This window comes from Ochlerotatus camptorhynchus, unplaced genomic scaffold (assembly GCF_037179485.1).
Source record: "Ochlerotatus camptorhynchus isolate MF236.1 unplaced genomic scaffold, CSIRO-AGI_Acam_v1.1 ptg000026l, whole genome shotgun sequence".
Classification (NCBI taxonomy): domain Eukaryota; kingdom Metazoa; phylum Arthropoda; class Insecta; order Diptera; family Culicidae; genus Ochlerotatus; species Ochlerotatus camptorhynchus.
The window spans coordinates 1,249,880-1,263,127 of record NW_027040518.1 but is presented as its reverse complement, the minus strand read 5'-3'; the positions used below and the strand labels follow the sequence as shown (position 1 = coordinate 1,263,127).

At 43.0% G+C, this 13,248-nt stretch overlaps 1 protein-coding gene across 1 annotated transcript in view; it reads left to right on the top strand.

The window, feature by feature from the left end:
- Positions 1-13,248, top strand: part of LOC135708192 (chaoptin) — a 358,531-nt gene that overhangs the window by 41,945 nt on the left and 303,338 nt on the right. The gene's annotated exons all lie outside the window — the stretch shown is intronic.

The window sequence follows — 13,248 nt, the reverse complement described above, 5'->3', positions numbered from 1 at the left end:
CGGGATATTTTGCTTTTTAATATTTTGGGCTCAAATTTTCACTACACTTTGGAAAACTCTTCTTATTTATGTGTTTCCAAGGGCAAATGATTTGGACAAACAGATGAGTGAGAGGTAGTTTTGAGCTTTTCTGGTGAAAATTCAATGCTATTTAATATATTTTTATTTTTTCTTGAATTCGTTTACGCTGATCGATGGCTGAAGTTTGGCTCAAATTGGTGACATCGACCACAGGTGGTGTACCCACTTGAGCTGGAATGACCCATATTTCTTCTGATTACATTCTCATCTCAGCTACAGCGTTGAAGAACATGCGTCTCTACTTTGAAAAATCAAATAATGAGTTTATCTATTTCAATAATTTGAGGACCATCCTTATTTAAAAAAAAAAACAGCCAAAAGAAGCCGATTCTAATTCTCTGTGCAGAAATTCTAGTTTAAGCACTAAACTAGCAATACCGGTTGGAGATGCTTAACGTCAAATATCAGGTTGTTAAGCATCTCCAACAATATAAATCGTTAACTTCCCGCATGGAGTACTACAATCATCATTAGTTATAGTAGCAATACTGATTGTCAAATTCACGAATTATTAAAGGGGAAGCTATGAAATACAACACCTAGCCACAGGGTTGAGCACCACTTAGGCATTTCTTAGTTTAAATTCACATGCAAACACATTTTTTATAAGTCATTATGGCATAAAATTGGACTCAAAAACCACAAAACATCGAAATTTCGGTTTTGCTGAGTGGAGATGAGCTAGCCTATGGCTTAAAATCTCTTAAATGAAGATTTAAAAACAAAAAGGTTTTGCTGAGAGTCCAATTTTTTTTTCAATGATGAGTTAGAAAAAAAAATTTTACATGTTATTTTTGACAAAAATCTATGGAAGATACTGATTTTCTTAGATTTTTGATAATTTTTTCCAATATTTTCAAAAATTAAAAACGTACAGAAAATATTTCTTTTATTTTCGGGCCGGTAAGCTTCCCCTTAAGTCAGTCTTCTTAAAGCTCCGATATTTTTTTTTTTAAATCGTAATTTAACTCGTGAGCAAAGAATTTGATGCATGAATGTTTGTCTTTATTGTTTTTTTTTTTTTACGAAAATGGATTCAATATTCTGAAGTAGTGCTCTTCCTTACTACCCCAGAAATGCATTATGAACTTTCTTCCCCTGCCTATTGTGAATCCATTTTCCATACTCCGGAAGCAGTAGCACAGCACATATTGTTTCCTAATGATAACAACTTTTTCAGTAGGAGCCTTTTCTAAAACATGACACGTCTCACCGAACCAACTAGACTAATGTTACAACTTCTCATCGTCCTCGACGTCAACGGTGACGGACAGCTGCTGCCGGCAAGAGGATACTTATAGTGGGTGACACTGGCACTTGCCCTTATGCGCCCATGTGTCCATGTGAGGAAAAATATTTACGCTACCACCAAACCGTGAAAAACTCAACAACTGTGTCGTGTGTTTAGGAAAGTCCCACTCTCAACCGACATGAACCAAATAAAAAAAACAACTCGGGCTGGGCAGAACGCCCCATGTGAGCCCCCTGAGTGGGTGGGGTTACAGCCTGAGTAGTAAGCATATGTTCATGTAAACATGATGTTGCTACAAATAATGCACACGAGAGCTCCATGGGGGTGAACTGTGAGTGTAGGTACCTACCGCTTGTCTGCAATGAGGTTGCAGAGTAGATGTGTCCCTGTTGACACTTGTACACAAAAAATAAACGTCCGCAATTCAACCATCCCCCTCTGAGCGTGTGCACTTGACCGGTGCTCGTGCGAGTGAAAAAAGGGTAAAGAAAGAAACGCAAACCTTCTACCATACCATACCACACCACTCCGCTGCTAACTGCCGTACCAGGTGTTCCAGATTGCTACAAGGTCGAGCCGGGACCCGCGTCCCCGAACTTACTCATGTGTGTAGCTGTTAGGTAGAGGTGTAACACCGAGACGACCTTGATGTTTCCGTTCTTGACGTCTGGCTATGTGTGAAATCGCCTCTCGGATGTTGTCAAGAGGTGTGGCATTTCCTTTGCCCTTTCATACGGAAGGGGGCCATGAGGTACACAGAACATGCGTGCATTTCCACTCGAACCGCAAGGACGGTCATCGTCAACTGTGGTGGAAGCACGATGACGTAGTTCGGTAAAATGAGGGGAGCATTCCTGGCCACACATGTGCTAAAAGGGGGCTGAACTAAACTTAATTAAATCGACTTATTATTTTTACATGACTCTCTATCGGGGCTTGGTAAATTTGGATCTCGCTTAAGTTCTGGATGATTGTGAGCAGAATATTTTCTGAAATTTCGTGGACATGACTATAATTCAGGGTGTCGACTACCTGTAAAAACCGGGAAAATCGGGGAATCTCAAGGAAATTTTGGGACTAATGTAAATTCAGTTCCTACTGGATGTTGGCAAACTCGAACAAAAATCAATCCTTTGAGTATTCTTCATTGTAAACCTCGGTAAGCTTGGAAAATTAGCTTCTCAATGAAGTTTTAGTATTGCGATATTGCTGTTATTGCCATTGAGATGGAACCAACTTATAGAATCTTGGACGTGAAAGTGCTGGTTTTACGATTTGCCACCGGATGAATCCGGCCATGAATAAGTGTTAGGTTAAGCGTATCGTCGCAATATCTGGAATAATTTTCTTGCGGAGCTTGATCTCAAAATTTGCACAAAGTAGAAAAAATATAAGGGGATTAAAGACAAGGGTTTCATATGTAAGATATACAACTGTGTGCATTTCTACTGCTAGCGTTATGACAAAAAACAACCAAAACAAACGTCTCAGCGTGAGAAAATTTGCCATTCCAAGGACCTCTGCTTGTATCATGGTGTAATTCGAGGTAAGTTAGTAAGAAACGAGTCGTAAACATGCTGAAAAATAAAGCGATTAAGCATGCCTTTTTGTAGATTTATCTCGAGATGGTTGCAGTTTCTTTCACACACTGCCATTCATTCTGACTTCCAAGCTTACCTAGGACCATTACGCCAATCAATAATGTGACATTGTTTTTAATATTGTTGGTACTACTCACGCCGACCCACGCCGCCACGCCGCCGCCGCTGGCAGAAAAAAACATATCACGCCGCCGCCGAACATATTTTGATCGGCGCACAGGTCTACTAATTTCTACCCATTTTAGTAAAGTTTACCCTGTTATCAAATGCCAACAATATGAGTAACCGTTACCCAGTTTCTGTCGCAGTTACGTTTACCCAGATTTGGCTGAATGTATGTTTACCGATTTTTTTGTAGGTTCAGTTTTGACCAATATGGCTGGATTCTACCCAAATTCTGGTAGTTTTGAAATAGCGTGTACAATTGTTGACACATGTTACAGTTCTTTCCAAATGGTGTGATTCACGTCGAAAGTGAGTTCACCAGCATCGTACAAATCATTTTTATTTAAATGCAATAGTAAGATTTTATCATCCCCCATTTTTATGTTCCCTTGACACACCACTGAACTTTCTAAGTTAGCATGATTTGCCCCACTTGTGAATGCGGTTTCGTTCCCAGAGCGTGACTGTATAAATAAGCCTTTAATGCTTGTACGTCCGACGCACCACCATCCGAGTTGTTCAAACACACACACACAAACAAATATTACCCTCCCCCCCCCCCTCCCCCTGTCTAAGCTTTGAACTGACTGTCTCCGTTTTTGATTCTAACAGGTCGTAAATTCCAATTCCCCGGAGCCAAACACGCACGCAACTGAAGCACCTTCCTACCTGGCGGCCTATACCCATACCGAAGACATCCTACACCAATTCCCGACACATACCAACTCTGTCAGGCAGCTCTTGTTGATGGGATGGACAACTCCGTCCGTCCACTGCTCCATAAAGTATTAAAACTGTAAACATTTCAACATGACAAGTGTTTCTGGGAGGGAATTAAATGCCCTCCGTTCAGTTTTACCTCATCCGCACCACCACACTCGACTAATAGAGTGGTCAGCGAGAAGGTAATCAACATTATTAGATCCCAGTGGCTGTGTCCGAGGGACGGAGGCAGTCAATGGAAGTATGTAAGTACAACGCAGCACTGTGTGGTCCCAAGTGTGCGTGCCTGCCCGGAAGTGAGTCGATAATGGACGGAAATTGTCGATGTTTAATCACGGTTTGATTACAACGGAAGACGACGCGACGGATGGTTGCCTAGTCATTGTAATTGATTGTGGGTACTGATTTCCAGTGCGGCAATGGACGTATGAATATTCACGATGTTTACTATTTATAGTGGATAGGAGGAATTATATAAAATTGTGTAGTCCGCATCGTACTCTCTTGTCGAGTGGATCTATTTGTTTTTTTTACTGAATTGAGTGTTACTGCTACCTAACGCCACAACAAATTTAAACAGCTCTTCTCAGTGGTACATATTTATTACTTGCACATTTTCTCCATGTTCGATTCTTGCTTGGAGCCTACTCGAGGTAATTCAGCTTGGATATCGATTTGGAAAATTCCTCCTTTGAATTCTTATATGAATCAGCTTGGAAGTCGATTTGGAGAAACTTTTATGGCGCCTAAATGCAAAACAAGAAAAGAAAAGGGCAATCTCTTGATCCCCGTTCTGATGAAATTTATTTGAGCAATCAATTTGATTTGCTCACGGATGATGAGAATGATCAATCATCCAGTCGAAATTCCATTAAATATACCCGGATTAATGCCAAAAAGGAAAAGATCCCCCCCCCCCCTATTGTGAAAACCACTTCCGATTTCCATGCAATCTTGCTGCTTCGCTCTTCTCCCATCGGCCAGTGCACGAAGTGACGTGGGTTTCCCATGATGGACATACCGAAAATCAGATCGACCACATCTGCATCAGCCGAAAATGGAGACGGAGCCTTCTTGATGTCCGGAATAAACGCAGCGCCGACATCGCGTCTGACCATCACCTAATAATAAAAATAATCGGCGAGATCCGCCAACGCATGACGTGGATCCAGCGACAGGAGGAGAGACTCGGGCGGCGGTTCAAAACACGCCAACTTGAAGATCCAGCTGTAAAAAGGTCTTTCGTTGAAGAACTTGAGACTCGAGCTGCGGACGTTCCAGAAGGTGGCAGCGTAGAAGAACAATGGACGGCCAACAAGAATGCCTTTGTAGAAACAAGCGAGAACAACCTGGGTGAGCTACGCACCCAGAGGAAAGAGTGGATCACTGATGAAACCTGGCGGAAAATTGAGGAAAGCAAAAGCCGCGATAGAGCGGGTGAGAACCAGAGCAGCCAGAACGAAGCCCGTCAACGGTACTCGGCTCTAGAAAAGAAAGTCAAACGCTCTTGCAGACGGGACAAGCGAGCGTGGGTGAACTCCCTGGCCGACGAAGGGGAGAAAGCCGCAAATACTGGCGATATACGCCTCCTCTACGATATCTCACGACACCTGAGTGGAGCAAGTATGAACCCGAAGATGACAGTGAAGGACACGACTGAACAGTTGCTTACCAACCCCACTGACCAGCTGAAACGCTGGTTTGTGCACTTCGAATAACTTCTTCAAATTCCGACGGTCAACCAGCCATCAACATCTCGGCATGATCCACCTAGGGTGCGGTACATCACTCGCGTAAATTCCGAGGCCCCATCACTGCAGGAGATTGAAGCAGCTATCCGAAGCATGAAATCCAACAAGGCTCCAGAGGTCGATCGCATATCAGCAGAGATGCTCAAAGCTGACCCCATGCTATCCGCTCAAATGTTGCATCAACTATTCTGTAATATCTGGGATACCGTGACTTTTCCGGCCAACTGGATGCAGGGCTTCTTAGTGAAGGTCCCAAAGAATGGAGATCTGATTGTGTGTGACAATTGCCGAAACATCATGTTACTGTGTATTGTTCTCAAAGTTCTGTGCAAAGTTATCCTGAATCGGATACAGAAGAAGATCGACGCGACTCTCCGGTGGCAGCAGGCAGGATTCTATGCTGGAAGATCTTGTGTGGACCATATTGTCACGCTCCGCATCATCCTGGAGCAGGTCAATGAATTCCAAGAGTCGTAATCGACGAGATCATGGTAGGTGCAATTGATCGTGTACCGAACCGTGCATCTCAACGACATCGATTTGGATGATGATGTTGCTCTACAAGCACAACGGCGCTCTGATCTGCAGAGTAAGCTCAATGATCTAGCCGAACTCTCCTCTGCGGCGGGTCTCACCATCAACGCCCACAAGACCAAATAATTGGGTGTCAACACGGGCAACCCTTTCAACTTTACGGTAGCGGGGCAAGCAGTGGAGAAGTTCAAAAGTTTCCAATATCTTGGCAGCCAAATAGAGTCGGACGGCGGGACCAAGAGCGACATAGATGCCCGAATCAAGAATGCTAGGGCTGCATTTGTCGTCGATATCATCAGAAGCCGATAGCAACAGAAATTCGAGAGCATAAGTGCTAGTTGGCCACACACTTCGACGGGGCGGAAACGAGATCTACAAGCACTGGATTGGAATTCGGCAGGACATCGCAGCAGATGCAGACCCAGGGGCTCATGGCGGCGGAGCCTCAACAAGGAAATAAAGCTAGTTGATATGAATTTGACATGGGCCCAGGTCAAGACAAAAACGAACAGCCGCCCAGGATGAAAGTCTTTCATGTTGGCCCTTTGCACCTCCGGTAGTGTACAGGACCCTTAAGTAAGATGAACACCATCTTGGATTCCAAAATGACGCGCCTGGCATAGATTTCCGGCTCCTTTCCGGAAATACGCATATTATAGTGTATTTTACAGTTTTTATTAAACCGGTGACCGCCATCTTGGATATTTAAAATGGCGTCCGAGATCGATTTCCGGCCTCTACACGTCATCCCTTCTCCGGTTCCTGTTCTAACATTGCACAGCAACATCTTATATCGACAAGCTTTAAAGACATGACATATTAAAGAAGTTCATGTTTACACTAGCGCCACGTAGTGAGAGAGTTCTGAAATAATATCACCACCATCCAAAAGGACATGGTCACCTGAACAACTTTGTTCAAGACAGCAACTTTCTTTATGGCCAGGTTCTCGAGATATAATTTATACAGGAAGTTCACTTGCACGCTAGCGCCGCGTAGTGAGATTTTTTCTGAATTTGGTCAACTGCACAACTTTGCTGAAGACAGCAACTTTCTATTTGAGAGTTCTGAACTCTCTCACTCTCTCTGTCCGTTCATCGTTTGCAGCCAATTTCCGACAGCCCTACCTCATCAGCCATCACAATTCAACCGGACACTGGGACGCACCGAAGTTGGCCTCATGGAAGCCCTTGTACCTCCCACCACAGTCGAGCCATTCCAGCCAGCGTTCAGCAGTCGTCCCGGCCCTGCGAGTGGGAGTAGTGCAGGGGTCTTCCAACTCGACAGCATAGGCAAGTCAACTTCTGTTATCGATTCAACGACTCCTGATCCGCTCATTGCTTCCAGCCAATATTCGCCTACACCATCAAGGCATCCTTCGCAAGTTGCTCAGACTCTAGGACGTATTGAAACTATACCTGCTCCTTCAGACTTGCTGCTTTATTATCAGAACGTCGGTGGTATCAACTGTGATGTCGACGATTTTCGCGTAGCTACCTCGGATCTTTGCTACGACATCATAATTCTCACGGAGACATGATTGGATTCACGCACGCTCTCTCGTCAGGTGTTCGGCGTCGATTATGAAGTTTTCCGTTGCGATAGGAATGCTGCTAATAATCGGAAAGTTAAATGTGGAGGTGTTTTAGTGGCTATAAATTCTAGGTTTAAAGCGAGGTTACTAGAAAATAATGCTTGGACATGCTTAGAGCAGGTGTGGACGTCGGTTAAACTGGGAGATCGTACCTTGTTCCTCTGTGCGGTTTACTTTCCTCCTGACCGTATACGGGAGTGTGACCACAAAGCAACCGATGAAGTTATTGTGTTTGATGAATTCAATCTCCCGGGGATTTCATGGAAAAAAAAACTCGCAACGGCTTCCTCTATCCTGACATGGATCACTTTGTCATCCATTCCTACGCTTTGCTCCTTCTGGACAATTACAGCGCAGCCACTCTTTCCCAAATCAACCATGTTATTAACCAGAACAACCGCAGTTTGGATCTTTGTTTTGTAAGCGCCCAGGACATGGCTCCTTTCTGATGCGAGGCGCCCACTCCTCTGGTGAGACTGGGTCGTCACCACCCGCCGCTACTGTTGACGTTAAGTACTAAGCTGATGCATGATTTTAATATTTCACCTACCACCGTTTCCTACGATTTTCGCAACGCCGACCATGGTAGTATCGCCGAGTTACTCTCCAATTTAGATTGGGACGACTTATTGGACACCGTTGACATTGAGTCCGTCGCTCAAACTATTTCCAATGTCTTGGCATATATCATTGACAGACACGTTCCGAAAAAGATTCATCATCATACGACCCATCCACCATGGCATACGAGCGAATTTCGTCGATTGAAATCCAGAAAGAGAGCCGCTCTTAGGAAGTTCACCAAGCACCGCACACTATCCCTTCAACGTCACTATTTCAGGATCAATCATGCATACAAACGAGTTGCGAAACGGTGCTTTCTTCAGTATCGACGTGGAGTGCAGAGAAAGCTTAAGTCACGTCCCAAGCAGTTTTGGAAGTTTGTCAACGAACAACGTCATGAAGCTGGTCTGCCGTCGTCTATGACACATAATGGTAACGTGGCCTCATCTACGCAAGATATCTGTCAGCTGTTCTCTGAAAAATTTGCTAGTGTCTTCACGGACGAGAGACTGAGTGACGACCATGCTCGACTGGCTGCCAGTTACGTACCACTCTCTGGCCAAACCATGAGCAGAATTGACATCAATCCCGAGATGTTTTTCAGGGCTTCCTCGAAACTCAAGTCGTCGTACAATCCGGGTTCTGACGGAATTCCATCGGCGTTCCTCAAAACGCACTTGGACAGTTTGTTGTCTCCACTGCTACACGTTTTTCAACGGTCTTTCCAATCCTGTTGGAAGCTACCCAACTAACATTTTCAGCTTTATAAGCCAACTTTTCCAGCGTTGTGCTGTAAAGTAGCTGAAAACAAGCTGCAGATACAGGTATAAGCAGAAGCTAGCGAAATAGTGTTGGAGAGCGTTTACTCAACTGTTTCACAACCATTATTCAATGTCAGTCGCACTGAATAACAACAGCCAAAATACGCTAATGTCTCTTTTATACACAAACTAATCCACTTTCAACTTGTTACTGCAAAACAAAGCTAATAAAGTGTATATATATCTCATTTGATGGCTTCTACACAACTAACCAAGGTTGCAAATACTCATTTCAGCTAAAACAATGTTTTTTTTTTAATTATGAAATAATTAGATGTCATGATCATATTTTAAATTGGTAGGATACAAGAAGAGGTTGCAACGAATGTGTTTTTGTTTGTTAATTTATTTGATAAGGCTCAACCGAATTAACTTTACAGAGCCGAGGATTCTTGGTCACTATACAATACATTTTAAAACTATAGTCAAAAGGTACAACACAATAAACACTTTATCTTCCGCTATCCAAAAAGCCTTCTCCATCAGAACTGGAGCCGCTTCCAGTAGTTTCATTGTATGGCAAATTGTTGTACGCCAACGAGGGTCAGAGCGCGTCCATTGTAGCAGTGGACGCAAAACGTGGTCATCACTCACACATTGATCACGAAACGGTTGCTTTGCAAAGTCGACGACGCATCGACTGAAAGAACTGCTGATGAAGAACAATGAGGAGGACCACACAATGGTTGCTGCCGAGAAAACAGACGATCGCGTAGCACACATCGAGAGTGGCCTGCTTTTGTCGACAGCCGAGTGAACACTGCAACGAATGTGTTTGACATATTTAACCTGTTTATTTCACTTCATGAGAGTAACAATCAGCGATTTTTCACACACTCACTCACTCACTCACTCAGCGATCAGCAAATCGCTGATTGTGACTCATATAAAGCAAAATTTACAGGTTTTATGTTTCAAACACATACTTTGTAGCCTCTTCTTGTAAGTTACAAGTAAATCATGCCATCATACCATCTTTTGGTTTTATTATTACGAGAAACATTATTTTAGCTGAAATGAGTATTTGCAACCTTGCAAATAACCACTCTTGCTGAATAACATAAACATCAAAAGTGCTTTTTCAACAACTTAAAATCCTGTACTCAGCTAATAATCTGTGTAAGAGCTACTTTGGAAGCATTTTCACAATCAACAAGGTTTATTTTTAGACGTGTGCAGTTTTAGAGCTTTTACTCTGCTCCTTTGCAAAGTTGAAGTAACAAGTCGAGAAAAGTGATTCATGTGCACTATTATAAAGCCTCTACTCAGCGATTTTGTTGTAGAAGAGCATGTTGATTTGTTTACATCAGTTCAAAGTGTTGGTGTAGCACAGTTGGTAGTGTCAAGGTTTGCCAATGCGGTCGTCTCAAGTTCGATTCCAGGTTCCGGTGCAGGGTAAATAATTTGGGGATGACTTGTGTAACTAATTTCGATTAATTTGATTCACAGCAAAATAAACTCAATAAATTCCTCCTTAACAAAAAAGTGTAAACAGTATTTAAGGTGATACTTTAAGGAAGCCTTAGTGTGAGACTTTAAAGGCAAAGTTTCTAAAATTAGTTCATTTTTTCCTAGAAGCCGGTTGTTTGGTGTTAACTTTCTCTCGCAGCCACAGTTTTCTTCTTTCTTCCGTTTTCTGTGTTTCAATAGCAGTTTTCAATTTCTTCGCGATCAAGAACAATGGATGGCTTTCGGTCTCAAGCTGACTTCCTCTAGCTGTTTCTTGTTCTTCTTCCATGTCCGGGGTCGTCTCATCGATTGCCATAACTTCTTCATCGAACACCTCAATAGCATCCGCTGAAGTATCGCCGGCTAAAACACCCGCATATGATGTACAGGTATCCACGCTGCTAACACTTTGGGCTTCGTCCGGGTCACGTTTTTCCGTATCCGTCGTTTGTTGTTTTTCGAGCTTCCTGCGAGGTTTCCGCTTTGGGCAAGAATTCATCTGGTGCCCCTCAATCTTGCAAACAAAGCACACATTCTGGTTCCCGGGATAGAACACGTTTCCTTTACGGTTGAGGAAATGCAGTGATGTAGGAATTTCCTTCTTAACATCCATATATACACCGCGGATGCCAGTGTATATATCAAAACCTAATTTGGGAGGAAATTTCTCCCTAACCACACGTTTTACCTTGCCGTGTTTCCCTAGCACCAATGCTAGGTTTTTGTCAGGCACTTCAGGAGGCAGATCGTACACTCTGACATACTGAATGTATTCATCCGCATTCAACATGTGTACCTCTACTGCCTTTCCATCGTCATAACGGAAAGTTAATTGTTTACTGTTATTCATCAATGTGTGACACATTGCCTCTTCGACCTTGAATTTAATAAACAAGGATTTCTCCTCCGCTACCCTGTATATAGCTTCCATCTGCATAGGATCCGCATCCATAGTCTTCGCGAAATTAATAATTTCGCCCATCGACGGTTTTCTAGCTCCATCGCCAAAGCTAAATTTGACGGTGTTTTTAACTTCAACTCCATTCATTCTTGATTCTATCGACAGGATTCCACACACGGCTAGCTAACTGCGGGTAAACAATGTGTGCAACACACAATAGCTTGGTCGAAAAACAGACTGCCGATAGCACTATCGACACCGAGAACAAATGCTGCTGTGTCCGTCCACAGCTGAAAGCGAACTGTAGAGTATCACCTAAACCCGGCTTCAAGAGAAAGCTGTGTAGTGATTATTGGATAACCGGGAAAAGGTTGAATAAGCACCTTTCAAGTTCGCATACAACTAAACAGCAGGATAACAGCCGTATAGAAGCGTATATGGAAACGCAATAAGAGTTTGTTCCAACCGTCCCAACATCCATAAGTAGCTGACTAAGTTCACCAGATTTGCTTGTATAGAGGTTGAGTAAAGGTTGCCTCATATCTTATAACGTTTGAATACAGCTTGAGGCTGTATAAATGAAATGAGTAAAGCGTTTACATTGTGAAAATTGTTAGTTGGGTAGCACACATGTTTCCAGTATATAAAAAAGGCAACTACCGTGGCATTACTTCGCTTAGCGTTGTTGCTAAATTGTTCGAACTCGTTGTTATGGAACCGTTACTCGCTCACTGTCACCTGGGACCGCTGATTTTCCTGATTTAAACTCTCTTTCAAGCAGCACATCTCGCACGCCGTCGACAAAGTTTCCAGAATTCTAGGGTTTATCTTCAGGATTGCCAAAGACTTCACGGATATCTACTGCCTTAAATCGTTGTACTGCTCCTTGTCTCGCTCCATATTAGAATACTGCTCGGTTGTCTGGACTCCTCACTACAACAACGGCATCGAAAGAGTTGAGTCTGTTCAGCGACGGTTCCTGAGATAGGTGCTACGTAAACTGTCGTGGACGGATCCCTTCCGATTGCCTAGCTACGAAAGTCGTTTGCAACTGATCCATCTGGAGTGCCTGTCGGTCCGAAGAGGTACAGCAAGGGCATTGCTAATTGCGGATATTTTGCAAGGACGCACCGCTTGCCCTGTCCTCCTTGAGCAAATTGACATCAATGTTCAACCCCGAGCCCTACGGAATAATTCAATGCTGCGCCTGCCCATACAGCGAACTAATTATAGCATGTTCGGTGCAATCGGTGGTTTACAGAGACTCTTCAATAGGGTCTCCGCACTGTTTGATTTTGATCTGATTCGCCAGCTGCTTCACTGGAGGTTTAGTTTGTTTTTGCTAGATCAGTTTAGTTTATTTAGTAATGTTCCTTTGACTATCTATGTACTTATTGATGTTTTGTTTTAGTACTTTTCATGTTTAGTTTAAGTGACATCATTGGAGCAAATAACGCCTGTTGATGTTCAGTCATATAAATAAATAAATAAATAAATAAACTAATATGATCACCTGAACAACATTGCTGAACACAGCAACTTTCTGTATGGCCAGGATCACGAAATATTATATATTGGACCCAAGTCCTATATACTATAGCGCCCGTCATAAGTGACATAAAAATGAAGCACCTCTAGCAGCGTAGTTCCCAATTAAACGTGAATTCAATGGCACATACTTATTGGTCTAATCCAGTACAAACACATTGTCGAAGATTGTATAGCTTTATATGTATAGAAACAAATGAAATAATTTACCACAGCCCCTATTAGTGAGACTCCCATAATCTGTGGGTATCCTTATTTGCGGTT